We start from the raw sequence: 27,494 nt of genomic DNA on the forward strand, positions 1-27,494 counted from the left end.
GTAATCTTGTATATACTCTATGCAGCACTAGTTACAGGAGGTCCAACCATGTGAACACGGCCTAATGGGTACAAGTAGTAATGCTGTATATACTCCATGCAGCACTAGTTACAGGAGGTCCAACCATGTGAACACGGCCTAATGGGTACAAGTAGTAATCTTGTATATACTCTATGCAGCACTAGTTACAGGAGGTCCAACCATGTGAACACAGCCTAATGGGTACAAGTAGTAATCTTGTATATACTCTATGCAGCACTAGTTACAGGAGGTCCAACCATGTGAACACGGCCTAATGGGTACAAGTAGTAATCTTGTATATACTCTATGCAGCACTAGTTACAGGAGGTCCAACCATGTGAACACGGCCTAATGGGTACAAGTAGTAATGCTGTATATACTCCATGCAGCACTAGTTACAGGAGGTCCAACCATGTGAACACGGCCTAATGGGTACAAGTAGTAATCTTGTATATATAAAGCTGAAAGCCCTCACTGACTCACTGACTCACTGACTCACTGACTGATTGACTGACTCGCCAAAAGTTCTCCAACTTCCCGATATCGTAGAAACATGAATTTTGGCACGAGCATAGATTATCTCCAAAATAGGAAAAGTAATTGGGTCCCAACTCGATTATTCAATTCTAGCGCAAAAGAATTGGCGTCGAAATTTTACGTACATAATCTAAATCTGTCACTTCCCAATGTCATAGAAACTTAAAATTTGGCACGGGCATTGATTATGACATAAATAGGAAAAGCTAATGGGTCCCAACTCGATTATTCAATTCTAGCGCAAAAGAATTGGCTTCAAAATTTTTCGTGCGGAATGTAATTTTTTCACTTTCCGGTGTCATAGAAATGGGAAATTTGGCACGAGCATTGATTATGTCATAAACAGGAAAAGCTAATGGGTCCCAACACCATTATTCAATTCTATGCGCAAAAGAATTAGTGTCCAAATTTTACGTAGATAATGAAAATCTCTCACTTCCCAATGTCATAAAAACATGAAATTTGACACAAGCATTGATTGTGTCATAAATATGAAAAGTTAATGGGTCCCAACTCGATTAGTCAATTCTAAGCGTAAAAGAATTAGTGTCCAAATTTTATGTACGTAATCTAATTCTCTCACTTCCTGATGACATTTTATATAAAGGAAACGTCGCATGGTTTCCTCCACGTGGTGTTTCCAGGGTAACGCAGAGAACTATGCAAAATGGTGAACATATGTTTTTCTTCAGTATCTCTAAAGTAACCACGACTTCGTAAGATTTTCCGTGTGAACACCAGATAAACACCAGTACCAAATTAACTCGGGCAAAGCCGGGTATATCAGCTAGTCTTGTATATACTCTATGCAGCACTAGTTACAGGAGGTCCAACCATGTGAACACGGCCTAATGGGTACAAGTAGTAATCTTGTATATACTCTATGCAGCACTAGTTACAGGAGGTCCAACCATGTGAACACGGCCTAATGGGTACAAGTAGTAATCTTGTATATACTCTATGCAGTACTACTTACAGAAGGTCCAATACGTCTTTTGTTCCAATATAAGGTTCCCAGATCTCTGTGGCCGGGCTCAAACCAACGGATTTGAATTGCGGATTCTGCGATTGCCATCTACTCCGAGGATCCGCGATAATACGCAGACATTGAAAGGCATTTTTTTTCTTCACACTCGCAGGTACGAATTGTGGATTCCCTGAGTGGAAGACAAAACGCAGCATGCTCTATTTTTAGCATATTACACACAGACGACCTCCTTTGTAGTCAATGGATGAGAGTGTTCCGCAGCCCAAACATGAGAGATTTTTCGCCTGGGCGATATTCTAATATCATTCCCTGCTTACAAGTTTTCTTCCGTGGGGAGGATACGCTCTATATACGCATACATCCGCGTGGAAAATAGCATGCATCCGCGATCAAACGCAATTACTTTCCGCGACGGATCACAGGTTTTCGGATATGAATATCCGCATGCAGAGTCCCACCTGTTTGCATAAGCCAGTCTGGCTCATGAGAAGTCTTTGGCTGGCATCAGAGCTATGTTTCATGTGGCACATTGACTTGCTCTTTTAAGGGAGGAAAACTTTAGGGATTGACTTCATTTCTCCTCGTTACCAACAGAGATCCCGATTGGCCTAGTTTCACAACGGCGAGGGCAATATCAAGCCGTGTTTCACAGCCCAATATCGCACTTTCCACCATGTGAAAGACCTGTGGATGTGAGGCATTTTCATGTGGCAGCAGCGCCTGAGCTGGAATATGGTTTTCTCCAGCAGGCTTTAGGGTATTCTGTAGCTTCCCAATTGTGTAAAAAACCAGTATGTGCACACTGACCAAATTAGACGTAAGTTATCAGTCTCATGTCCAAAATGGCTCTCTGGGCAGGAACGTCCAGACAGCCTCTTTTATTGAAAGACATAACACCTGCCCTTTATGGGCGTTTAACAGATTACATCAGTAACATATATATATTCTTTTTCGCTGGGTTATATAGAATTCCCCGCCTCCCCCTCTCCACACCTCTCTCAAGTCCGGTCTACATAGGAGCCTTTGTCTTAACAACGTGGTCAAAACTGAAAGTATCTCTTTGTTGGAGAAGTTTCTGTGCGGGGGATGGGAAAGGACTGGGAAAACACTCAGTATTGAATACAGGTATACATGTAGTACTAGGACTTTTAACTCTTAGAGGCTGCTTGTGCAACTTTATGTATTCAGCTAACATTATACCACACATCTTTCACCATGCCATTGTCCAGCAACTACCATGATGAGATTGTGTGGCCATTAACCTCCACAGAGTTAAAAGTCATTACAGTAGCGTAATACATTTGGGTTATACAAATCAATAGACATTTTATACTAACTAATTATCATGTCTACTACACGCCAGCCCCATTGAAAGCAGTGGGAGAACTCTGGGAGATTCTCTGTGACAGCAGCGGCATGGGATTCCTTCATCCCCGCAGGGAATCCCTTCACCCCAGTCAGGGCTGAAGGGATTTCCCCACCACATCTTAAGGGATTCCCCGAGAGGATGAAGGAATCTCCTGCGGCGGCTATAATGGAGGATGACCGAGTTCTCCCATTGCTTTCAATAAGCAATGGGTGATATCGCAGCCAGATAGAACATGCTGCGATCTGTTTCTCACATAGCACCGTGCTGCTATGTGGGATAATATCGCTCATATGTATGAAACTATTAAAATGAATACGATTCATATTTGTGTGTCTCACAACGCAGAAATCTCGCCTGATCTTATCAGCCGTGTGAAACTGGCCTTATTCTTTAGTTGCGGGTTTGTAACTATTTGCAACCTCTGTCCCCCGGAGACTGAACCTAGCTATCAGGTATAAAGTTGTCTTCGGGTCCTTTTAGACGAGCTGATTATATTATTGTTCGACCGAGCGAATGGCGTCACCGCGGCCTCGTGCTCTCTGTTTAGACAGGCAGATCCATTGTTGAATCATTCAGTCTGTGTAAACGGAACGATAAGTAAAGGAGCCGATGGTGGCGTATATGCCTGCAGAAAATGAATGAAAAGCAAATGAATATCGTTTGTCGTCCAGTCGTTGGCTCGCGTTTAGACTGAACGATTTTTATTCACTTTCACTTGTTTGAACGATAATCGTTCTGCCTGTAGGCACCTTTAACCCTCTCCAATCCACTGTCTGACATCTAAAGACATTATGATTTAAGGCTGTACAGCTCCGATGTTGAAAGACGCCCGTTGGGGTTCTCTTACTGTATACTGCCAGCCTCTCTGCTGTCGGAGCCTATCCAACGTGTCATCTCATGTAGTACTGGCTTTAGCCAGCATATAGAGCCGTTGTATAGATATAGAGCTCTAAGGCCGGGCTCATACGGCCAAAAGTGTAAAACGCAGCGTGGAGCCGGCTGTGACCCTGCGTATGGCGGCAAAATTCTACTGCACATGACTGTGTACTCACGCACCCCACCATGCGCAGCACACCTATGTCTTTTTATACTCCCCTTAGTGATGATGCGTATACCCCTCGCCCGTATGCATGTAATTGTATATACATACGCGTATATATGCTTGGCAATAGAGAATAATGGGCTCTAACTCACGTATTAATTGTGCTTGTGTATTACGCAGTTCCTTCTGATAAGCGTAGAGCAATGTAAGTGATGTCGAGTTACCGCGTATCGCACGGCGTACAGATCCCATGTAATACGCTGTAAACATACGGATGTGTGACTAGCCCTGAGACAGGCTGTGAGGTAACAGCCATCGCAGGACCCTCAGCCACCAGCCATGGCTTCTTCATCTGCCCCAATAGGGCCACCAGCTGCTTCCCTACAGAATGGGGGCCGCTGCCGCAGTGTGTGAACGGCCGTAGGAAGGGGACTGCAGCCGTCTGTCGGGACATGTATTCTGTAGACGGCCCCTGTCGTGACATCCTCCAGGCTGGTGACAGAGCAGAGCCCTCCTCCTCGGCTGCCTCACTCTCCGCCTCAGTGCTACAGTCTCGGACAGAGGACATTACTCCGGTGATGGGAGCCGGGCTGCTGACAGGAGGATGCGGCAGTCATCACTGGCGGGAAACACGGTGAGCCGGGGGAGACGGGAGGATGAGCTGTGATATATCGTGTGTATCCTGACAGACAGACAGACTGCTGTGTGTATATACCGTATGTATGCATGGGGGTCGGGAGGACATGCCAGCCGTACGGCACGGGGGTAACAAGTTTGTCTAGTCAGCATGCAGCCCGGACTAGTTGTTGTACTTGGTTACCAAGGAGCAGGACTGTCAGCCACAACACAAGGCTACCTGAGGAGAGGAGGCTGCGGAGGGAAGCCCTGCACGAGGGGGTGTGAGGGCTGGCAGAGAGGTCAGGGGGTATGAGGGCTGGCATTGAGGTGAGGGGAGTATGAGGGCTGGAATGGAGGTGAGAGGGGTATGAGGGCTGGCATGGAGGTGAGAGGGGTATGAGGGCTGGCATGGAGGTGAGGGGGGTATGAGGGCTTGCATGGAGGTGAGGGGGGTATGAGGGCTGCCGTGGAGGTGAGGGGGATATGAGGGCTGGCATGGAGGTGAGGGGGTGTGAGGGATGGCATGGAGGTGAGGGGGTAGCAGGGCTGGCATGGAAGTGAGGGGGGTATGAGGGCTGGCATGGAGTTCAGGTGTGTGTGAGGACTGGCATGGAGATGAGAGGGGTATGAGGGCTGGCATGGAGGTGAGGGGGCTATGAGGGCTGGCATGGACGTGAGGGGGATATGAGGGCTGGCATGGAGGTGAGGAGGGTGTGAGGGCTCGCATGGAGCTGAGCGGGTATGATGACTAGCATAGAATTAGATTAACAGTTTAGGGACATGAAGTAATCCTGCTGTATTCCGCCCCTCAGGGTCCTGTAATGTAAGGCTGGGTTCTCACATCTCGCGGTTTGGCTGCAGCGAAAAAACGTGAGATTTCCTCCGGGAAAAGCGCTGCTTCAAAACCCGCGGCACTTTGCCGCAGGTTTTGAAGCGGCCTGGCTGGCGAATCCGCGCCGCAGCACCGGCTTAGCTGGCTTTGCCGCGACGGATTCGCTGTCCCGTGTGGACAAGGACAAGGACATGGACAACGCTGTCCGTGTTTTAATGTCATACGACCCCTTTATGTATGCTGAGTATATGGCCGGGCTCACACAGTGACATTCATACTCGCTGCGCCTGCCAATCCACACGCACACGTAATACACGTCCAGATAGAACATGCTGTGGATTTATTCTCTGCACCAGTAATACACGTGTGAAAACCCGCAGATGTTAGCGATCCAATACAAGTCAATGGGGTAACGACATCGCGAGCTGCATATAGGAGAAGTGCGCATGCACAATAATAATACACCCGTGTGACACCTGTATGACTTGAAACGCGATAGCGAAGCCCAAGCACTTTTACAACACTGTGGCTATGAATGTTTTGGGGTGAAAGTGAAGAATTCCTATCCTATCCTCTGCCAGGAAGTTAAGTTGACTAAAATATTTCTTTGGTAATTTTTAGAGACATGTTTTCACAATTAATGCTAATCTGTTAACCCCTTAGTGACCACTCCATAGTGTTTTTACGTCCTGCCTAAGTGATGTAATTCCCGGGGACGTAAAAACATGCTTCCTCTGGGGATTAAAGCCCTGCAGGCTCTGGACAACGCAGTTCCTGGCTGCCAGCTCCCGGAGGTAACCGACAACCTGGAGCTGTCATGAGGGGCCGCAGGAAGCCCCCTTCCCACAGTCACACGATCGCCAGTATCGCCCGGATAACCCATGATCACATTAAGGTCAATGAAAAGTTTTAAAAAGTTAGTTTCAGCTCCCCTTACGGATCGAATCCGTAAGGAATGCTGAGAATACTCACCCCCTGTTTTCCGCATTTTCCTGCATCGTTCTCGTCTTCTAGGACCCAACGATGGTGTCTGCGCATGCGGGCCGCATGGCATTAGAAACTCCCTGCTCCCGGATAGTATGAGTAGCCGAGAGCACAGAGCTGTCACCGGAAGCTGCTGTATGTGGTACCCGGTCACTTCATTGCTGTTATCCAATGGATAACAGCGACCATGTAAAAGTTTTAAAAAGGTGTAAAAGAAAAGCTCTCCCCTCATGGATTATGTCCGTAAGGGGAGATGAGATTACGTTCGGCCCTCGGATTTATATGTGGATCTTACCCTGGCTGTTGCGGACGCGCCCCTCGCCAAAATAGCGGACGCATGCACAAAAGCCGGGATAATATAAAATCCCCCCGCTCTTGGCTACCAAACGTTGCCGAGAGTCTGGAGATGCCACAGGGGGCCGTGGTCCTTGGTCACATGATCGCTGCTATCCAATGGATAACGGCGATCAAGATTTTTAAAAGTTTCACCTCCCATCATGGATCTATACTTGTGACTCGGCTTTTTAAGAGATAAAAAGTTATGGCGGTCAGAAGACGGCAACAGAAAATACTATATTATTAAAGAAGACATTTTATTATTAAAATTAGTAAAGAAAAAAAAACGTATATATTTCTGCGGGCTGTACCGAAAGTGCAGAAGTGGTCATAAATTCTTTATTAAAGGGGTTGTCCCGAGGCAGCAAGTGGGTCTATACACTTCTGCATGGCCATAATAATGCACTTTGTAATGTACATTGTGCATTAATTATGAGCCATACAGAAGTTATAAAAAATTTTATACTTACCTGCTCCGTTGCTGGCGTCCTCGTCTCCATGGTGCCGACTAATTTTCGCCCTCCGATGGCCAAATTAGCCGCGCTTGCGCAGTCCGGGTCTTCTCCTCTTCTCTATGGGGCTCCGTGTAGCTCCGTGTAGCTCCGCCCCGTCACGTGCCGATTCCAGCCAATCAGGAGGCTGGAATCGGCAATGGACCGCACAGAAGCCCTGCGGTCCATGGAGACAGAGGATCCCGGCGGCCATCATCAGCAGGTGAGTATGAAGACGCCGGACCGCCGGGATTCAGGTAAGCGCTGTGGGGGTTGTTTTTTTAACCCCTGCATCGGGGTTGTCTCGCGCCGAACGGGGGGGGGGGGGGGTTTTAAAAAAACAAAAACCCGTTTCGGCGCGGGACAACCCCTTTAATTGATGTAGATTGTTCAACTTGCACATGTAGTTGGAGGGACTCTTCCTCTATACGGGGGCTTCAGAATCTTGATCTTCCTTGCAGGTCAGTAATGGATTCCAAACAGAAACAACGTGCTGTCATAGAGTTCTTGATGAAGGAAGGATGAAGGCTGTCCGACATCCACAAAAGGCTGCAGAATGACACCATTGACAAGAGGAATGTTCACAGGTGGATGAAGAGGTTTACAGAAGGTGAAACCAGCACTGAAGACAAACCACACAGTGGGAGACCATCAGCTGCGACCACTGACACAAATCGTCAGCGAGTGGATGAGTTGATTCACGGCTGGACTAATGGGTTGAGGCCAAACAGTGACCTCCAGGACTGCCAAGTCTGGTAATATTCCCAACTAGTAATAACACGATTATGTGTTACAAGTACAAGTAAATCAATAATTCATCTGTGCACCAAAATGGATCTATTAGCCCCTTCTCCTATAAACAGTATATAAACAGATTAAAATGGAATGTGTAGGCCCTGTAAGAATGGTAGAGGGTGATGGGGAGAAAGCAAATCTGTTAAAAGGTTTATTCCCCAGTGCATTCACACAAGAAAATAAAATGTTAGATGAAATGCAGAGTGATTTTTTCTTGGACATAGAGTGACCAAAAAGGCGCAATTGTGGCATTGTGTAATTTCTTTTTTCTGACCGCGTCCACCCTGCAGGATAGATAATGCATTATTTTTTAGATCAGACTTTTACATCAGTGGCGGTACCAAATATATTTGGGTTTTTTTTTTTGCTTGTATTTTTTAATTATAAATACAAGAAAAGTTTTTTTTTTTTTAACTTTTAGTATGTTTTTTACAATAAATTTTTTTTTGTCCCCTTAGGGTACTTGAACTTGAGGTTGTTTAATCGACTTTAACATTTGATGGAATACTTATTGCTGTATATGGTATTTTTATCAGCATTCTATTATGACGGGCCACAGGGAGCCCTGAGGGCTTCAAAAGGCCTTGGGCTGCCATGACAAGCGAACAGCACCTCGCAATCTCATCACGAGGGCGCCGTTCGGGACTCTCAATCTCCGATTGGATATTTATAGGGTTAACCGTCGGTGTTAGCGCTCACGCTGATCATGGCAGTTGTGGTGAATTATCAGCTGTCAAAAAAAGTCGGTATTCACCATCTCTGGAGTAAAATTGGCTCCCAGTCCCGCTCCACACAAACCTTCCCCAGGAGGGCATATATATACGCCCTTTATGGTGAAGGTGTTCAATTTTAAAACATCTGTCTTCGGTAGACCATCCCTTTTTTTTTTTTTATAGAAATCAATTGTGATCAGCCCTGATCCGGCTGCTCTGATGCCCGGTAATGTCATGTATTTATGGGTTGTGCTGCCAATGCAGAAATTGGTCTTATACAGCGACACACATACAGAAGGATCCGGAGCCGGGAGCCACCTTCTATGACATCCATAGAGATTATAGTCAGGGGTTTATGTTTGGTCAATTTCACTTTTGCAGTCTCTTAAAGGGATTGTCCAAGAGTTTAAGAAATAAAGCTAACAGTAAAATGTTATAAAAATAGCAATCATTACACTTCCGTTAAATCACCCAGCACTCTGGTGCCGATGCTCCTGGGGTCCCAGCCATTCTTTATTCTCCTGGTGCAGTGATGCACTATACTTCTGGTTAACAACCTCAGCCAATCCGAGGCCTCAGTAGACATGTGCCATACATGCTAGCGAGGCCAGTGATTGGTTGTAGTGGTCACATGGCTGTGGTAGTCACATCGACAAGCCAATCGCTCTAGTATCTTTGGCTGTCATGAATGGAGAGGTAGTGCACACGCATGACCACCGGTCCGAACATTCTTGGACATGTGAAAGTTCCTGATTTCTTTATCGTTGGGATCCACGCAGTCAGACCCTTGCCAATCAGATGCTTATTCTTTATCCCTAGGACATTCCCTTTAATCATATCTTAGAAGTTACCCATATCTTCCTGCAGAGAGGTCTTTAATATCTTTTACACCCCTTACATGCCCTAACACAGCAGAAGATATTGGCGTGTAGAATGACTTTTCCCGGCGCGGATCATACAGCAGCTATATGGACAGTCCCTCTACGGGGATCACTGCTCTCACACCCTCGGTGTATATATATTTGCAGTATTTAATCATCTTAGAGGGCATTAGGCTTGAAATGATTAAACCCATTATACAGCATTTACCTGTTTAGAACGTTTATAGTGTTCTTGCTGATGGTTTTGTTGCCTTTCGTACAAGTCCGGGGTTAGAGTATATTAGAAGCATCTTGGATAGTACTAGGTAGCAGTTACGTCTTCGATATATAAAGTACTGGCGCATCGCTCACACGGATGACTATATTTACGGATATTTCACTCTATACACCGCGGCTGCAGGAAATGCGCTTTCAACAGTAATTGTCTGCTTGGCATAAATAATACTGCATATCCTGGCCTGCCAATCTTTGTCAGAATTGCTAATGAGATTTACAGGTTTTAGCATTGCAAGAAAGCATGCAAGTCTCTTCTAAATCCTACCTCTCTGTCTTTTCAGGCAGCTTAAGGACAGGACCCATGAGAAGAGATTGAAAGCGGCAGTGCAGTCGTGAGTGGTCTGCTGTTGTTTTGGTGCCAGTGACTCAAGCATCAGCCGCCTAGTGGGAATAGGAGGTAGAGCATGCTTCAGGAGAGCCGTGCAAGATATTGTGTGACATCTTAAGAGCTAAACTTGGAGTCAACATTCCTATAGCTAAGGATACCCTGAAGAGTCAACATGGCCACCTCACGGCTCGCGAACAGAAGCACCAGGGACATCGCAAATGTGATGCAAAGGTTGCAAGGTATGTGACCGTCAAATAAACTGACCTTTAGCGCATTATCACTTTAGAATACGCCTCTGCTCTGACAATCTTAGCTGGAGCCGTCCAGGTGTCATGGAAGCCAGAGGCCTTTTTTTCATGCACCCACAGAAAATAGTGGGCATTCTTAAACAAAATCACTCAAAATAGAACCTGCTGCAATATTTTTAATCTTCACCATTGGTACGAGCAAAAAAAATTCACAGGAGCGTATATCGGCCGCCGTTTTCACGGCCGGCGATATACACTACCATCTGAGCTTTCTTCCCCTTTTCCTCCCTCTCACCGGCTCTCTAGATCTCTACTCCCTTCTGACTGTTTGCAATGGGAGGGGTGAGACGGAGGTGGAGCTAAGCTGCTGCCCCCTCCCCACCTGTTCTCCACAGCCATTGCAAACAGCCGGAGGAGAGGAGAGGGCGTGAGTCGGGAAGGGGGAGGGAAAGTGGAAGACAGCTCAGATGGTAGCATATATCCGCCGGTCGTGAACACGACGCATGGCTATCATAGATAGTAAACAAAAATTATTTTAAAAATTGGTAAAAGAACAAAACAATACAATAAAATTATACACGTAAAAAAGAAAATGACCCAAAGCCGACACCAACCCAAACCGTCATCGTATGCATCCTGTAATCCGAAGCTATACATAAAATATATATCTAAACATCCAAAACAAAATGAGGAACCCATTCCTGTACTTTATTTAAGCGTAAATATACTAAGAAAAAAACAGGTATAAATTTCAAAAAATCATTTTTTTTAGATTTTTACCGCCAATAAAACAAAAAAAAAATAGAAAAAAAAGTCATTGAAAAAAGATATAAAAATAGCCCTATATGTCAGGGGAAAAATTATGTTGGTAGCTGAAGGAAAAACAATAGGGCAGTAAAACCAGCACATGGGTAAATTCCTTAAAAAGTGTCTGGTCCCTAAGGTGCATAACAGCCTGTTCCTTAAAGGGTTTTACTAATTAAAACCCGATAATCGCACATTTTATTTTTGTAATCTGTTTTTATTTTCCGATTTGTAGATTTTTCTTCAATTCTATTATCAGTGCATGACTATGGGGGTGCCCATTCTGCATTCAACAGCATTTAGAGATACTCTTTACAGCAGCCTCATGGATCATTTACACAACAGACAGAAGGGGACTCATTGCTTCTATGGGAGACTGTTCTAGACATGTGCTTTGATATGTTCAAAGGTAATTTCGCAGGGAGGGGGAAGAGGTGAGCTGTGACCATTACCTATTTTAAATGGTACACCCTGTTTTTTCTACATGTATTGTAGGTGTTACCTTTCATTGCAATCCTGCCTGTGATAATAGTGACTGCTGAAAAGTTTTCCGTACAGAACAGGAAAAATTGGGCTGATGATCAGTATGAAAATATAGGATTTTAGGGATTTTTTTTTTAAATACAATTAGTGACCAATTCTTTTCTTTTTTAAAGGTCACCAAAAAATCTTATGATTCTTAAAATTCTAAACATGCTCATTAGTCATTGTGTCCCCTGTATCAGCCCCAGCAGTAATAGTATTACTATTGAGGCCTCTGTGCGGGTCACTGTTATTACTGAGGCCACTGTGGGGAGTCACTATTATTACTGAGACCAATACAGGGGACAGTATTACTACTGAGGCCACTGAGGGTCACTATTATTACTGAGGCCAATAGAGGGGACAGTATTACTTCTGAGGCCACTGAGGGTCACTGTTATTACTAAGCGCGACAGTAGAGGGGACAGTATTACTACTCAGGCCTCTGTGGAGGTCACTATTACTACTGATGTCAATATAGAGGACAGTATTACTACTGAGGCCACTGTGCGGGTTACCGTTACTGCTGAGGCCAATATATATATATATACCGTGTTTCCCCGATAGTAAGACACCCCCGATTGTAAGACGTATCGGGGGTGTCAGGGGGGTCGGCCAATGTAAGCCGTACCCCGAAAGTAAGACATACCGTAGAAAAAAAAAATCATTACTCACCTCCCCCGGCGTTCCGTCGCGCTCCGGCAGGATGTCGCTCGCTCCTCGTCCCCGGCGCAGCATTGTTTTCTGAATGCGGGGGCTTGAAATCCCCGCCTCCAGAAAGCTAATGATTTTTTTTTATTATAAGACATACCCCGAAAGTAAGACATAGTCTGGCTTTTGGGGATAAAAAGAAAGTAAGACACTGTCTTACTTTCGGGGAAACACGGTATATATATATATATATATATATATATATATATAACATTATTACTACTGAAGCCACTGCGGGGGTCACTATTATTACTGGGGCTGATATAAGGGACACTATTACTACTGAGGCTGATGTAGCAGACACTTTTACTACTGACGCCACTATGAGGGTCACTATTACCACTGAGGCCAACACAGGGGACAGTATTACTACTCAGGCCTCTGTGGGGGTCACTATTACTACTGATGTCGATACAGAGGACAGTATTACTAATGAGGCCACTGTGGAGGCTACTGTTACTGCTGGGGCCAATAAAGGTGACATTATTGCTACTGAAGCCACTGTGGAGGTCACTATTACTCCTGGGGCTGATATAGGGGACAATATTACTACTGAGGCCATTGTGGGGGACAATATTACTACTGAGGCCATTGTGGGGGACAATATTACTACTGGGGCTGATATAGGGCAAGCACTATTACTATTGATGCCACTTTGCAGAATACCTTAAGCTGACTTAGGTTATGTTTATACTTGGCGGAAATGCTGTGGAATGTGGCAAATTATGCAGCATTCCCGCTTCCAGATACAGCCATTTAAAGCTGTTTTATTTCTCTTCAGCGCCGTAGAAATATGGCGCTGCATTAGAAGTCCGTCGCAGGTCTCTTCTGCCAGAGGGAGCGGGTGCTCAGCTGTCAGATAATGGCTGAGCATTTGTTCTAACAGTGGGGACTGAAGATACCTTTTGTTACACGCTATTTAACTCTTTGCACGTTGCAGTGTAACCGCGGAATATAAGAAGCAGAAAAAGGAAGGGGGCTCCCTCTGTCACCCATTGGACCCCCGTAATGTGATTACGAGGTCTCAGTGGGTTGCTATGGAACCCAGAAGCTTGGATGTAGCCTCCAGGTCTGTGGCCGAGGAGGCTCAGCCTCTACTAACCTCATAGGCTTTCTAATGCACTACTATACTGGAGTGCAGGAATTACCTATATTGACACCGGCATGCGTCTGTCATGTTGTGCTACTGGGACCTGTAGTGCTACGGGTTTCCAGCAGCACGTTTCCAGAAGTGTGGGATGATTGAGCTGGCTGGGTGTATATTGCTCCAGCTAGCCAACCTCCATCGGTCTGTTGCACATATATACCAGCCCCTCTTACTAGAGGGTTCTAGTCATTTGTCATTTATATCATTCCCTCTCAGAACTGTGGAGCTTGGCATCATGCATGTTCTGCTTTGGTGTTATTGCACACATGAGGTTCTGGGTAGGATTCCCTTGTCTCTTTGTTTGTGTGAACAGTGACATGTTCAAAGTCTGTATGTAGGTGTTTACACATTAGGTGTGAATTGTCCAGTTCAGTGTGTGTTCCTGCCTGTCACCATATAGACAACGTGGTTTTGTGGGCTTACGTATTCTGGCCAAAATACAATCCCTTGTGTGTACTAACTTGTTAGATATTTCCATCTGTCTGGGTGTTGTAGTACATTGGTGAGTATTTTGGCGCTTATCGTTCAGTGTACGTGCATGCACTGACATTTATGAATTACTGCATATTTACTGTGAATGGAGGCGCGTGGGCCGGAAAGATCCCCAGCTGCCTACACCTCCATTCACTGAGCGATGATCAGGCCTCATGCAGAGTGCTGGGTCGGATTCCGCTGCGGGAATTCTCACAGTGGGATGCGAGCCGTGCTCCTGCAGTGACCCTCACGTCTTACTTCCTCCAGTGTCTACTCCGCTCTGCTGTGTGCCGTCTGCCAACAGCATGGGTGGGTGCCAGGAAGCCAACGGCGGTACATAAATATATCCCATTGCATTGCCCATCACAGCTGAGGTAATGTCATGTTTAAAGGGGTTGTCCAACGCCGAAACGGGTTTTTTTTTTTTCAACCCCCCCCCGTTCGGCGCGAGACAACCCCGATGCAGGGGTTAAAAAAGAACACCGGACAGCGCTTACCTGAATCCCCGCGCTCCGGTGACTTCTTACTTACCTGCTGAAGATGGCCGCCGGGATCTTCTCCCTCGGTGGACCGCAGGGCTTCTGTGCGGTCCATTGCCGATTCCAGCCTCCTGATTGGCTGGAATCGGTACGTGACGGGGCGGAGCTACACGGAGCTACATGGAGCCCCATTGATAAAAGAAGAAGACCCGGACTGCGCAAGCACGTCTAATTTGGCCATTAGACGCCGAAAATTAGGCGGCTCCATGGAAACGAGGACGCTAGCAACGGAGGAGGTAAGTGAAAAATTTCTTATAACTTCTGTATGGCTCATAATTAATGCACAATGTACATTACAAAGTGCATTAATATGGCCATACAGAAGTGTATAGACCCACTTGCTTTCGCGGGACAACCCCTTTAATGCAGGTGGGTTTCGGCCCACACTGCATGCCCCAGTCAGACTAGGGTTCTTTAGAAGTGGACACATGCAGTTACAACTCCGTGTGCAATATCCCATTGCAGTGCCCAGCAGAGCTGATGTAACGGCAGCTTTAATGCAGGTGGGCAAAAAATTAATTGGATTATACTGTAGGCGAGGGACCCAAAAAATTGGTGTACCAACAGTACTAATGTACGTCAGAAAAATTGCCCATGCCCAACCAAGAGGGAAGGTGAAACCCATTAATAGCTTTGGTTAATGTGGCTTAATTTGTAACTAGGCCTGGAGGCAGCCCAGTTAAAATAAAAATTGGTTCAGGTGCAAGTTTCAACGCTTTAATGAGCATTGAAACGTATAAAAATTGCTTACAAAAATTATATGACTGAGCCTTGTGGGCCTAAGAAAAATTGCCCGTTCGGCGTGATTACGTCAGGTTTCAGGAGGAGGAGGATGAATATTATACACAGATTGATGAAGCAGAAATGTCCCCGTTTTGGATGGTGAGAGAGAACGATGCTTCCATCCGCGGGTGCAGCCAACGTATTGCTTAGGTATCGCTGCTGTCCGCTGGTGGAGAAGAGAAGTCTGGGGAAATCCAGGCTTTGTTCATCTTGATGAGTGTAAGCCTGTCGGCACTGTCGGTTGACAGGTGGGTACGCTTATCCGTGATGATTCCCCCAGCCACACTAAACACACTCTCTGACAAGACGCTAGCCGCAGGACAAGCAAGCACCTCCAGGGCATACAGCGCGAGTTCAGGCCACGTGTCCAGCTTCGACACCCAGTAGTTGTAGGGGGCAGAGGCGTCACCGAGGACGGTGCTGCAATCGGCTACGTACTCCCTCACCATCCTTTTACAGTGCTCCCGCCAACTCAGCCTTGACTGGGGACCGGTGACACAGTCTTGCTGGGGAGCCATAAAGCTGGCAAAGGCCTTGGAGAATGTTCCCCTGCCTGCGCTGTACATGCTGCCTGATCTCTGCGCCTCCCCTGCTACCTGGCCCTCGGAACTGCGCCTTCTGCCACTAGCGCTGTCGGATGGGAAGTTTACCATCAGTTTGTCCACCAGCGCCCTGTGGTATAGCATCATTCTCGAACCCCTTTCCTCTTCGGGAATGAGAGTGCAAAGGCTCTCCTTATACCGTGGATCGAGCAGTGTGTACACCCAGTAATCCGTAGTGGCCAGAATGCGTGTAACGCGAGGGTCATGAGAAAGGCATCCTAACATGAAGTCAGCCATGTGTGCCAGGGTACCTGTACGCAACACATGGCTGTCTTCACTAGGAAGATCACTTTCAGGATCCTCCTCCTCCTCCTCCTCAGGCCATACACGCTGAAAGGATGACAGGCAAGCAGCATGGGTACCGTCAGCAGTGGGCCAAGCTGTCTCTTCCCCCTCCTCCTCATCCTCCTCATGCTCCTCCTCCTCCTGAACGCGCTGAGATATAGACAGGAGGGTGCTCTGACTATCCAGCGACATACTGTCTTCCCCCGACTCTGTTTCCGAGCGCAAAGCGTCTGCCTTTATGCTTTGCAGGGAACTTCTCAAGATGCATAGCAGAGGAATGGTGACGCTAATGATTGCAGCATCGCCGCTCACCATCTGGGTAGACTCCTCAAACTTTCCAAGGACCTGGCAGATGGCTGCCAACCAGGCCCACTCTTCTGTAAATAATTGAGGAGGCTGACTCCCACTGCGCCGCGCAAGTTGGAGTTGGTATTCCACTATAGCTCTACGCTGCTCATAGAGTCTGGCCAACATGTGGAGCGTAGAGTTCCACTGTGTGGGCACGTCGCACAGCAGTCGGTGCACTGGCAGATTAAACCGATGTTGCAGGGTCCGCAGGGTGGCAGTGTGCATGTGTGATTTGCGGAAATGTGCGCAGAGCTGGCGCACCTTTCCGAGCAGGTATGACAAGTGGGGGTAGCTTTTCAGAAAGCGCTGAACCACCAAATTAAACACATGGGCCAGGCATGGCACGTGCGTGAGGCTGCTGAGCTGCAGAGCCACCACCAGCTTACGGCCGTTGTCACACACGACCATGCCCGGTTGGAGGCTCAGCGGCGCAAGCCAGCGGTCGGTCTGCTCTGTCAGACCCTGCAGCAGTTCGTGGGCCGTGTGCCTCTTCTCTCCTAAGCTGAGTAGTTTCAGCACGGCCTGCTGACGCTTGCCCACCGCTGTGCTGCCACGCCGCGTGACACCGACTGCTGGCGACGTGCTGCTGCTGACACATCTTGATTGCGAGACAGAGGTTGCGTAGGAGGAGGAGGGTGGTTTAGTGGAGGAAGCATACACCCCCGCAGATACCACCACCGAGCTGGGTCACGCAATTCGGGGGGTGGGTAGGACGTGAGCGGTCCCAGGCTCTGACTCTGTCCCAGCCTCCACTAAATTCACCCAATGTGCCGTCAGGGAGATATAGTGGCCCTGCCCGCCTGTGCTTGTCCACGTGTCTGTTGATAAGTGGACCTTGGCAGTAACCGCGTTGGTGAGGGCGCGTACAATGTTGCGGGAGACGTGGTCGTGCAGGCCTGGGACGGCACATCGGGAAAAGTAGTGGCGACTGGGAACCGAGTAGCGCGGGGCCGCCGCCGCCATCATGCTTTTGAAAGCCTCTGTTTCCACAAGCCTATACGGCAGCATCTCTAGGCTGATCAATTTTGCAATGTGCACGTTTAACGCTTGAGCGTGCGTGTGTGTGGCGTCGTACTTGCGCTTGCGCTCAAACTGTGGCGCTAGCGACGTCTGGACGCTACGCTGAGAGACATTGCTGGATGGGGCCGAGGACAGCGGAGGTGAGGGTGTGGGTGCAGGCCAGGAGACGGTAGTGCCTGTGTCCTGAGAGGGGGGTTGGATCTCAGTGGCAGGTTGGGGCACAGGGGGAGAGGTTGGATCCTGGAGCCGTGCGGACATCAGTCATGACTGCAAATTCTGTCAAGGCAAAAGAAGGCATTACTGGTACCATGTACAACACATACTGAGGGGGTAATGCCAACCTGGCACCAGTGCAGGGCAGTTACCATTTTCTGAACTGAACAATTACTTATGAGAATGCAGTCAGATTTTCTTTTGATGATCACAAGATTCATTGCGAGTTGCCGTAATCTTACCATGACTGGAGAAAACACAGCTACACCCTACTGGCTCTGCTACATCCTTAGGTCTCTAGGAGTTTATAAACTTTTGGGCATAACACTTACCAGAGGATTGCACATGTGAAGGGATCTCTGCCTAAGGGCTTATTTAGACAACCGTATATATAATGTATACGGTGTCCTTGTCTGCAGGGGGGGTGAGGATGGAAGAGCCAGGAGCAGGAACTGAGCTCCTGCCCCCTCTCCGCCCCTTGCCACTATTTGCAATAGGAGAGGGCGAGACAGGGGCGCAGCTAAGTCCCGGTGCTTAGCTCCGCCCCCGCCCCTCCCATTGCAAATAGTGGTGAGGGGCAGGGAAGCGGTGGGAGCTCAGTTTCTGCTCCTGGCTCTTCCATCCTCGCCACCCTGCAGACAAGGACACCGTATATCGGCTCGGCGTGAAAACCGAGCCGATATAAGGTCGTCTGAAATAGTCCTAAGGGACTCAGTCCCAGGAAATTACAGGCATCTGCGTACTTTTTCACTGTGGGAAATGTGCTCTTTTGTAAATGTGCTCTGATGTGTTTTTCATCTTCTGCACTATGTTTTTTGTATAGTCGAGTCGCTCGGTCTTGTTTCTACTTGGAAGGTTTGGCTTTTTGGCCACAATTCATCCATGAAGATCACTTCTGACCAGACTTCTCTGAACAGTAGATGGGTGTACCTGGGTCTCACTGGTCTCTACTAGTTCTGAGCCGATGGCACTATTGGGTATTTTCCGATTTGGAAGGGAAGTAAGCATGTGTCTTTCATCTACTGCATCAACCTCCCTTAGCCGACCACTGCATCTACAGTCCTCAATGTTAGCCCTTTTTTTTGCCTTTTCAAAAAAAAACTTGAACAGCACATGTTAAAACTCCATTTTATTTTGAAATCTTTATTTTGAAAACTGGGAAAATAAGGATTCCGAATCTGGCACTCAATGTCCTCCGCTTGTTCCAGCTGCAATCTGACAGGGAAGATGAATCTGTATGGCATCTGGACAGCTCTCTTCCCTCGTAGAACTTCAGGCTGGGGTTGGGGTCCTTCCTCTTCCTCATGACTCTTCCAGGCTGCAAGAAAATGAAACCCAAATGATTTGAATGACCTCATTAAGATTCTCAAGTGCATAACTGCCAGCACCCAGTCTTTGGTGGCCCTGGCGACCCCGCAATATCCAGAGGCCCTGGCGACCCGGTGACATTTAAAGGCCCTGGTGATATAGTTCCCATTCCTTTGTGGTATATTGATAGCTAGAGCTCCCAGTCTTCTGTAGCACATCGGTAACTGGAGCTCCCTGGTGGTTCAGCCATGCGCACAGCACCAGCTCCTACCATAGTTTATTACATACCAATAAGTGGATAATTTCACATACCTGCTTGTTTCTCCATCTGCACCAAAGTATCTTCTGTGGGGGCTCGTCCAGTAGCTTCTCTGCCAGATGACAACCACGAGCCTTCAGTAATCTGCCAAAAACTTTTTCAGGTTATATCACAATACCAAATAAGACGATGCAACCAGAAAATCAGCATTAACATCCTACGTTCTCGATCCATCAGCCCCATACCTTACATGTGGTTGGGAGATCAATTCATTTCCACAATTAGTAGTCCACCATAGTAGATACAATACATAGGTGGATACAGTAGTTCCTTTCCTATTCCTATGTATTGTGGACTTGACAGCTGATGACCCCGGTGAAGAGAGCTAAAAGGTGGATCCTATATTTGTCAATGAAATGATTAGCCAATAGCCATGCATTGGCTGTTGGTTGTCCCTCTGTGTCACAGGGAATATATGAACCAGGTGAACACTACAAATTTGCTGGGGAAAAAAAGGTGTCTACCTGAAAAGGAAATCCCCCTTAAAATTTGAAAAAAATTGCGCCCCCTAGTCAGAATTAGCCGCCTCCCGGCTTGTCCCAGTTTTTCCTGGCAAGAGACCATCTCTTAGGTATTCCAATCCCCTTGCTGACGTGATTCATTAGTGACCCGGTTATACATTTCATTTAAAGGCTTTTTCTGAGTCAGGCAAGTGTTTATTTTTTGCGCGGGCAAAAAAAGCGCTTCTAAAATAACCAATGGGTTCCTATAGAAGGGCTCACATCAAAGAATGTAGTTGCGTAAAACGGTTCGCACACCTAACAAAGATAGGACATGCTGCAGGTCACATGCAGCTCTGCGGTGTGCACCAAACATAGGACCTGTCCTATTTTTGGTGTGCTCTGTGCAGGAGTTTCCATTGACCCCTATGGGAGCAGGAGCTTATGCAGGACATTTAAAACCTGCTGTCCAGACGCACATTTTAAATGACTGCTGTAAACTCCTATTAGTCCTCGCGGAGATGAGGAGACTCCCTGAGGGTTCCCTTAATCCCTGCGGGGACTAACAGGAATTTACAACAGGACATTTACAATGTGCTTCTCGGCAGCATGTTTTAAAATGTCCTGCTGTAACCAGCGGGGTATTCCTCCAGCTCTGCTGGTGGGCAATTCCCCAGCAGTTCAGAGCAGTAGGGGACTCTCTCCCCCAGGGATTTCCATATAGCAGGAATACAGAGGGGGTGGAGTTACGGGGCTTTCCGGAGGGCTTTCCAGAAAGCGTGGGTGGAGGGGGTGGGGCTAGAGGATCCACGCTCTAGCCCCACCCTCTATATATTTGCTATGGGAAATCTGAGAGAAGCCCTATAGCTCCACCCACTCTCTAGCCCCACCAACTCTCTCTGCGCTATGGGGATATTTAAAGCCCTTCCCTGAAAATCACTGCAGGGGTTGCTGGCAGCCCATTGCTTGCAATGGGGCCATCGGCAGCAGTTGCAGCCCCATTGAAGGCAATGGGCACAGACCTGCATTCATGCATGTTTGTGCACATACATGGGTACACACTTTTGTGCGCACCTATGCACGGCACACGCACACGCTCGTGTGAAGCCACCCTTAGAGTGTGTTCACACAGGACAGAAATGCTGCAGAACATCTGCAGCATCTTACAGTACGAGCGTTATGGATAGGATTTCAAAAAATTCCATCCACAGGCTGCAAAAAAAGTGCAGCATAAATTGACCCGTGCCACGGATTTTACATCTACAGCAGGTCAATTCATACTGGGCATGTTCACACTTTCATATGAAGGGCTGAAATCCGTGGCAAATCTACATCAAAACCTGCGCCATTTAGCACGGATTTGGTGCGAATCTTGTAGCTGCAGAAAATCCAGTGAATTTGCAATGTGTGAAGAAACCAGAAAGCTGGAAAAGTCTCAAAACACATCCAAGAAACATTCGTTGTTTTTCAACTTTAGGCCACTCCCACACAAACGTTTATAAACACGCTGCGTTTTTCAGCGTTGAGAGCAGCGTCTTTACAGCATATTTTCTGTAGTAACACCGATGACATCACTTTTTTCTCTCTCCCAGCGGCATTACAAGAGTAAAAAACACACTCCAGAAACACGCTGCAACGCATGAAAGTAGAACATGCAGCGTTACTTTTAGCGACCGTTATAAAAGCCAAATGATCTTTTTGCCACACACAGTGAATCGCAGTGCGGGCATCTTTTTTTGTTTTTCGACAAACATGGCTAATTGCAGCACAAGCACATTTCTTTTTTTTGCCACACACAGCCAATCGCACTGCGGGCATCTTTTTTTTTTGTCACACAGCCAATCGCAGTGCGGGCATGTTTTTTTTCCTTCTTGCCACACACAGCCAATCGCACTGCGGGCATCTTTTTTTTTTCTTTGTGCCACACACAGCCAATCGCACTGCGGGCATCTTTTTTTTTATTTTTGCCACACACAGCCAATCGCACTGCGGGCATCTTTTTTTTTTCTTTTTGCCACACACAGTCAATCGCATCACAGACACCCTTTCTTTTCCACACACTGCCAATCGCACTGCGGGCATCTTTTTTTTTTCTTTGTGCCACACACAGCCAATCGCACTGTGGGCATGTTTTTTTTTCTTTTTGCCACACACAGCCAATCGCACTGCGGGCATCTTTTTTTTTGCTTTTTGCCACACACAGTCAATCGCATCACAGACACCCTTTCTTTTCCACACACTGCCAATCGCACTGCGGGCATCTTTTTTTTTTCTTTTTGCCACACACAGCCAATCGCACTGCGGGCATGTTTTTTTATTTTTGCCACACACAGCCAATCGCACTGCGGGCATGTTTTTTTTTTCTTTTTGCCACACACAGCCAATCGCACTGCGGGCATATTTATTTTTTGCCACACACAGCCAATTGCACTGCGGGCATCTTTTTTTTTTTTGCTTTTTGCCACACAGTCAATCGCATCACAGACACCATTTCTTTTCCACACACTGCCAATCGCAATGCGGGCATCTTTTTTTTTTCCTTTTTGCCACACACAGCCAATCGCACTGCGGGCATCTTTTTTGTTTTTTCTTTTTGCCACACACAGCCAATCGCACTGCGGGCATGTTTTTTTTCTTTTTGCCACACACAGCCAATCGCACCACAGACATCCTTTTTTTTCCACACACAGCCAATCGCATTGCGGGCATCTTTTTTTTTATTTTTGCCACACACAGCCAATCGCACTGCGGGCATGTTTTTTTTTTTTTTTTGCCACACACAGCCAATCGCACTGCGGGCATATTTATTTTTTGCCACACACAGCCAATCGCACTGCGGGCATCTTTTTTTTTTTTGCTTTTTGCCACACACAGTCAATCGCATCACAGACACCATTTCTTTTCCACACACTGCCAATCGCACTGCGGGCATCTTTTTTTTTCCTTTTTGCCACACACAGCCAATCGCACTGCGGGCAGGTTTTTTGTTCTTTTTGCCACACACAGCCAATCGCACCACAGTCATCCTTTTTTTTCCCACAAACAGCCAATCGCACTGCGGGCATCTTTTTTTTCTTTTTGCCACACACAGCGAATCGCCCCATAGACACTTTTTTTTTCACACACAGCCAATCGCACTGCGGGCATTTTTTTTTCTTTTTGCCACATACAGCCAATCGCACTGCGGGTATCTTTTTTTTTTTGCTTTTTGCCACACACAGTCAAACGCATCACAGACACCGTTTCTTTTCCACACACTGCCAATCGCACTGCGGGCATCTTTTTTTCTTTTTTTTTCCTCCTTTTTGCCACACACGGCCAATCGCACTGCGGGCATCTGTTTTTCTTTTTTTCCTTTTTGCCACACACAGCCAATCACACTGCGGGCATGTTTTTTTTTTCTTTTTGCCACACACAGCCAATCGCACTGCGGGCATGTTTTTTTTTTTTTGCTTTTTGCCACACACAGTCAATCCCATCACAGACACCATTTCTTTTCCACACACTGCCAATCGCACTGCGGGCATCTGTTTTTCTTTTTTTCCTTTTTGCCACACACAGCCAATCGCACTGCTGGCATCTTTTTTTTCTTTTTGCCACACAGCCAATCGCACTGTGGGCATCTTTTTTTTTTTTCCTTTTTGCCACACACAGCCAATCGCATCACAGACACCCTTTCTTTTCCACACACTGCCAATCGCACTGCGGGCATCTTTTTTTTTTCCTTTTTGCCACACACAGCCAATCGCACTGCGGGCATCTTTATTTTCTTTTTGCCACACACAGCCAATTTCACCATAGACAGCCTTTTTTTGCCACACACAGCCAATCGCACTGCGGGCATGTTTTTTTTTTCTTTTTGCCACACACAGCCAATCGCACTGCGGGCATGTTTTTTTTTTTTTTTGCCACACACAGCCAATCGCACTGCGGGCATCTTTTTTTTTTCTTTTTGCCACCCACAGCCAATCGCACTGTTGGCATGGTTTTTTTTTTTCTTTTTGCCACACACAGCCAATCGCATCACAGACACCCTTTCTTTTCCACACACTGCCAATCGCACTGCGGGCATCTTTTTTTTTTCCTTTTTGCCACACACAGCCAATCGCACTGCGGGCAGGCTTTTTGTTCTTTTTGCCACACACAGCCAATCGCACCACAGTCATCCTTTTTTCCCCCACAAACAGCCAATCGCACTGCGGGCATCTTTTTTTTCTTTTTGCCACACACAGCGAATCGCACCATAGACACTTTTTTTTTCCACATACAGCCAATCGCACTGCGGGCATTTTTTTTTTCTTTTTGCCACACACAGCCAATCGCACTGCGGGTATCTTTTTTTTTTTCTTTTTGCCACACACAGTCAAACGCATCACAGACACCGTTTCTTTTCCACACACTGCCAATCGCACTGCGGGCATCTTTTTTTCTTTTTTTTTCTCCTTTGTGCCACACACGGCCAATCGCACTGCGGGCATCTTTTTTTTTTCTTTTCTTTTTGCAACACACAGCCAATTGCATAACATACACCCTTTCTTTTCCACACACTGCCAATCGCACTGCGGGCATCTTTTGAATTTTTTTTTCTTTTGCTTTTTGCCACACACAGCCAATTGCACCATAGACACACTTTTTTTTGGCCACACACAAGCAATCGCACTGCGGGCATGTTTTTTTTCTTGCCACACACAGCCAATCGCACCATAGACACACTTTTTTTCCACGCATAGCCAATCGCACTGCGGGCATCTTTATTTTTTCTTTTTGCCATACACAGCTATTTGCACCATAGGCACACTTTTTTTTGCCACACACAGCCAATCGCACTGCGGGTATGTTTTTCTTTTCTTTTTGCCACAAACAGCCAATCGCACTGCGGGCATCTTTTTTTTGCCACACACAGCCAATTGTTCTGCGGGCATGTTATTTTTTTTTTCTTTTTGCTACACAGCCAATCGCACCACAGACACGCTTTTTTGCCACACACAGCCAATCGCACTGCGGGAATCTTTTTTTTTTTCTTTTTGCTACACACAGCCAATCGCACCACAGGTACCCTTTTTTTTTTCACACACAGCCAATCGCAGTGCGGGCATCTTTTTTTTTTTTTCCATTTTGCCACACACAGCCAATCGCTCTGCGGGCATCTATTTTTTTTTCTTTTTCCCCACACACAGCCAATCGCACTGCGGGCATCTTTTTTTTCTCTTTTTGCCACACACAGCCAATCGCACTGCGGGCATCTTTTTTTTTTCTTTTTGCCACACACAGCTAATTGCACTGCGGGCATCTTTTTTTTTTCTTTTTGCCACACACAGCCAATCGCACTGCGGGCCTTGATTTTATTTTCTTTTCGCCACACACAGCCAATTGCACTGCGGGCATCTTTTAAGATCTATTTCATGGAAAAACGTCTTCCAAATTATATATATTTTTTGGGTTCCGGCAGGGGAGCGTTTTTTTCCCGCATCCATAGATGCAAAAAAAAAACGGGTCTATTAGAACAAATGCTTTCCAATGAATGTGGTCACATGTCTGTTTTTTACTAGTGAACAATTCGCTCCTGCAAAAAAAATAGGACAGCGTTTTTTTGATTCGCACAAAAATGACGTTTTCGTGCAAATGGATGCAACTTTGACAATATGAAATCTTAGTCAAAGCCCTTAAATGAACCCTAGATGCAGAAAAAAAATTAAAAATATATATATTATAGCTGTGATTGGTCAAAGCGCTCAACCAATCAGGAAGAGCTGTGGCAGAGGAATTCTTCAGCCTAAATATGTATATATTTTTTTTTTTTCCTTAAAGAGAAACCATGGCTGATTTTAAGGGGAGGGCTTATATTTAAAACCCTTCTCTGAAAATCACTGCAGGGGTTGCCGGCATCCTATCGTGTTCCATTGAAAGCAATGCTGCACGGACCTGCATTCACGCGTGTTTGTGCATGTACGTGGGTGCGTGGTTTTGTGAGCACCTATGTATGGCACACGCACACACTCGTCTGAATGCGCCCTTATAAAGCAAAAAATACGGTATATACAGTTAGTTATATAGTCTTTTAAATGTACATTTTCTTTTGCCCTATAGCTGCCATACAGGGACTAACATTATGCCAAGACTCATTTTATTTGATAGTCTCTATTGCCATTATCGCTACTATTGGTTTTATTACTATGAGGGTTCTTTCACACGGCCGTTGGTGTTTTGAAGTGTGCCCACTGGCACCATAAAAACGTGTGAACGGGCACAGAAATCTAACGTTTGTGCGCCCGTTCAGACGGCCTGAGCCCAGTGCATATACGCCGAAGCCGCAATGCCGTTGGGCAGGGGAAGACAGTTTAGCTCTGCTAAGCTGTTCTCCCCCTTCCCCTCACCGACTCTCTGCAAAGGGAGGAGGCGGGACGGGGCAGGAGCTAGTGTGCCAAGCTCCCGCCCCCTCTCCGTCCCTTGTTGGCCGCCAGCAATAGGAGGGGTGGTGCTTAGCTCCGTCCCCGCCCTGCTCCCTCCCATTGCAAACAACTGGCGAGGGGCAAAGAGGAGGAGAGAAGGGGGAGAGAGTTCAGCAGTCACGCTGCTAAACTCCCTCCCACCTCCCCTCTCCGGCAGCTGTCATTGGCTCCCATAGGAATCTATGGCAGTGGCTATATTCTGGCCGGGAAAGATAGTTCCAGGACTATCTTTCCTGCGTGGCGTAAAAGCGCCTGGTATATCACACTACCAACTACTGTCCACGTCACCTTTTACTCCACTGTGACTCTACACCATATATGAATGTGTTGTATCGTGTAACCCCAGCAAGTACTGAGGAAGACGTTCCCAAACCCCCAGACGCGGATACAAGCTGGTTTTAAATGAAAAAAAAACGGAGTTTTTTTGACAAAACACCCGAGATCAAGCAGTCCCACTTCCATTTTTATCCCATTTCCTCTTCCCCGGGGGCGCTCCATCCATTTTTCTTCCCCTCCTCCACACTATTGTCACTATAGGGGGATGTCTCCCCTTTAAGGGCTCATGTCCACGGGTATATATATAAAATACTCCGGGTCTCCCGCAGTGTTGTACACATATATAGCCAATACACTCCTCCGGCAGAGACCGTTTATGGGCTGTGCATGGCACTGCGCATGCCTGGGAATCTGTCGTCACGCACATGCGCAGTCTGATTTTCTCTTTTTAATTCCCCGCTCTGAACAGCGCAGGGATGCGTATGGAAACACTGCCTGTATCAATGTATTGTGTATGGACAGCGTATTGATACACAGCCCAAACAATGTCTGCATATGACACACAGAGAGATAGTGCATGCTGCAATTTATTTCTCTTGCGTATCGATAGGCAGTGCCCACACACAGGTGGGTATGGAGCAATGGAAGCCCATATACTTTCATTGCCTCCATTCTCTGCATATCACTCATGCGTGCAATGCATGCGGAATTCGTGGTGGGAAAACGCCCGTGGACATGAGCCCGAACTGGGGCTCATATGGACGCTTCAGCTATAGTGGGAAAGTGTGAAATAGA

This window comes from Eleutherodactylus coqui, unplaced genomic scaffold (assembly GCF_035609145.1).
Source record: "Eleutherodactylus coqui strain aEleCoq1 unplaced genomic scaffold, aEleCoq1.hap1 HAP1_SCAFFOLD_202, whole genome shotgun sequence".
In the NCBI taxonomy this organism is placed as follows: Eukaryota; Metazoa; Chordata; class Amphibia; order Anura; family Eleutherodactylidae; genus Eleutherodactylus; species Eleutherodactylus coqui.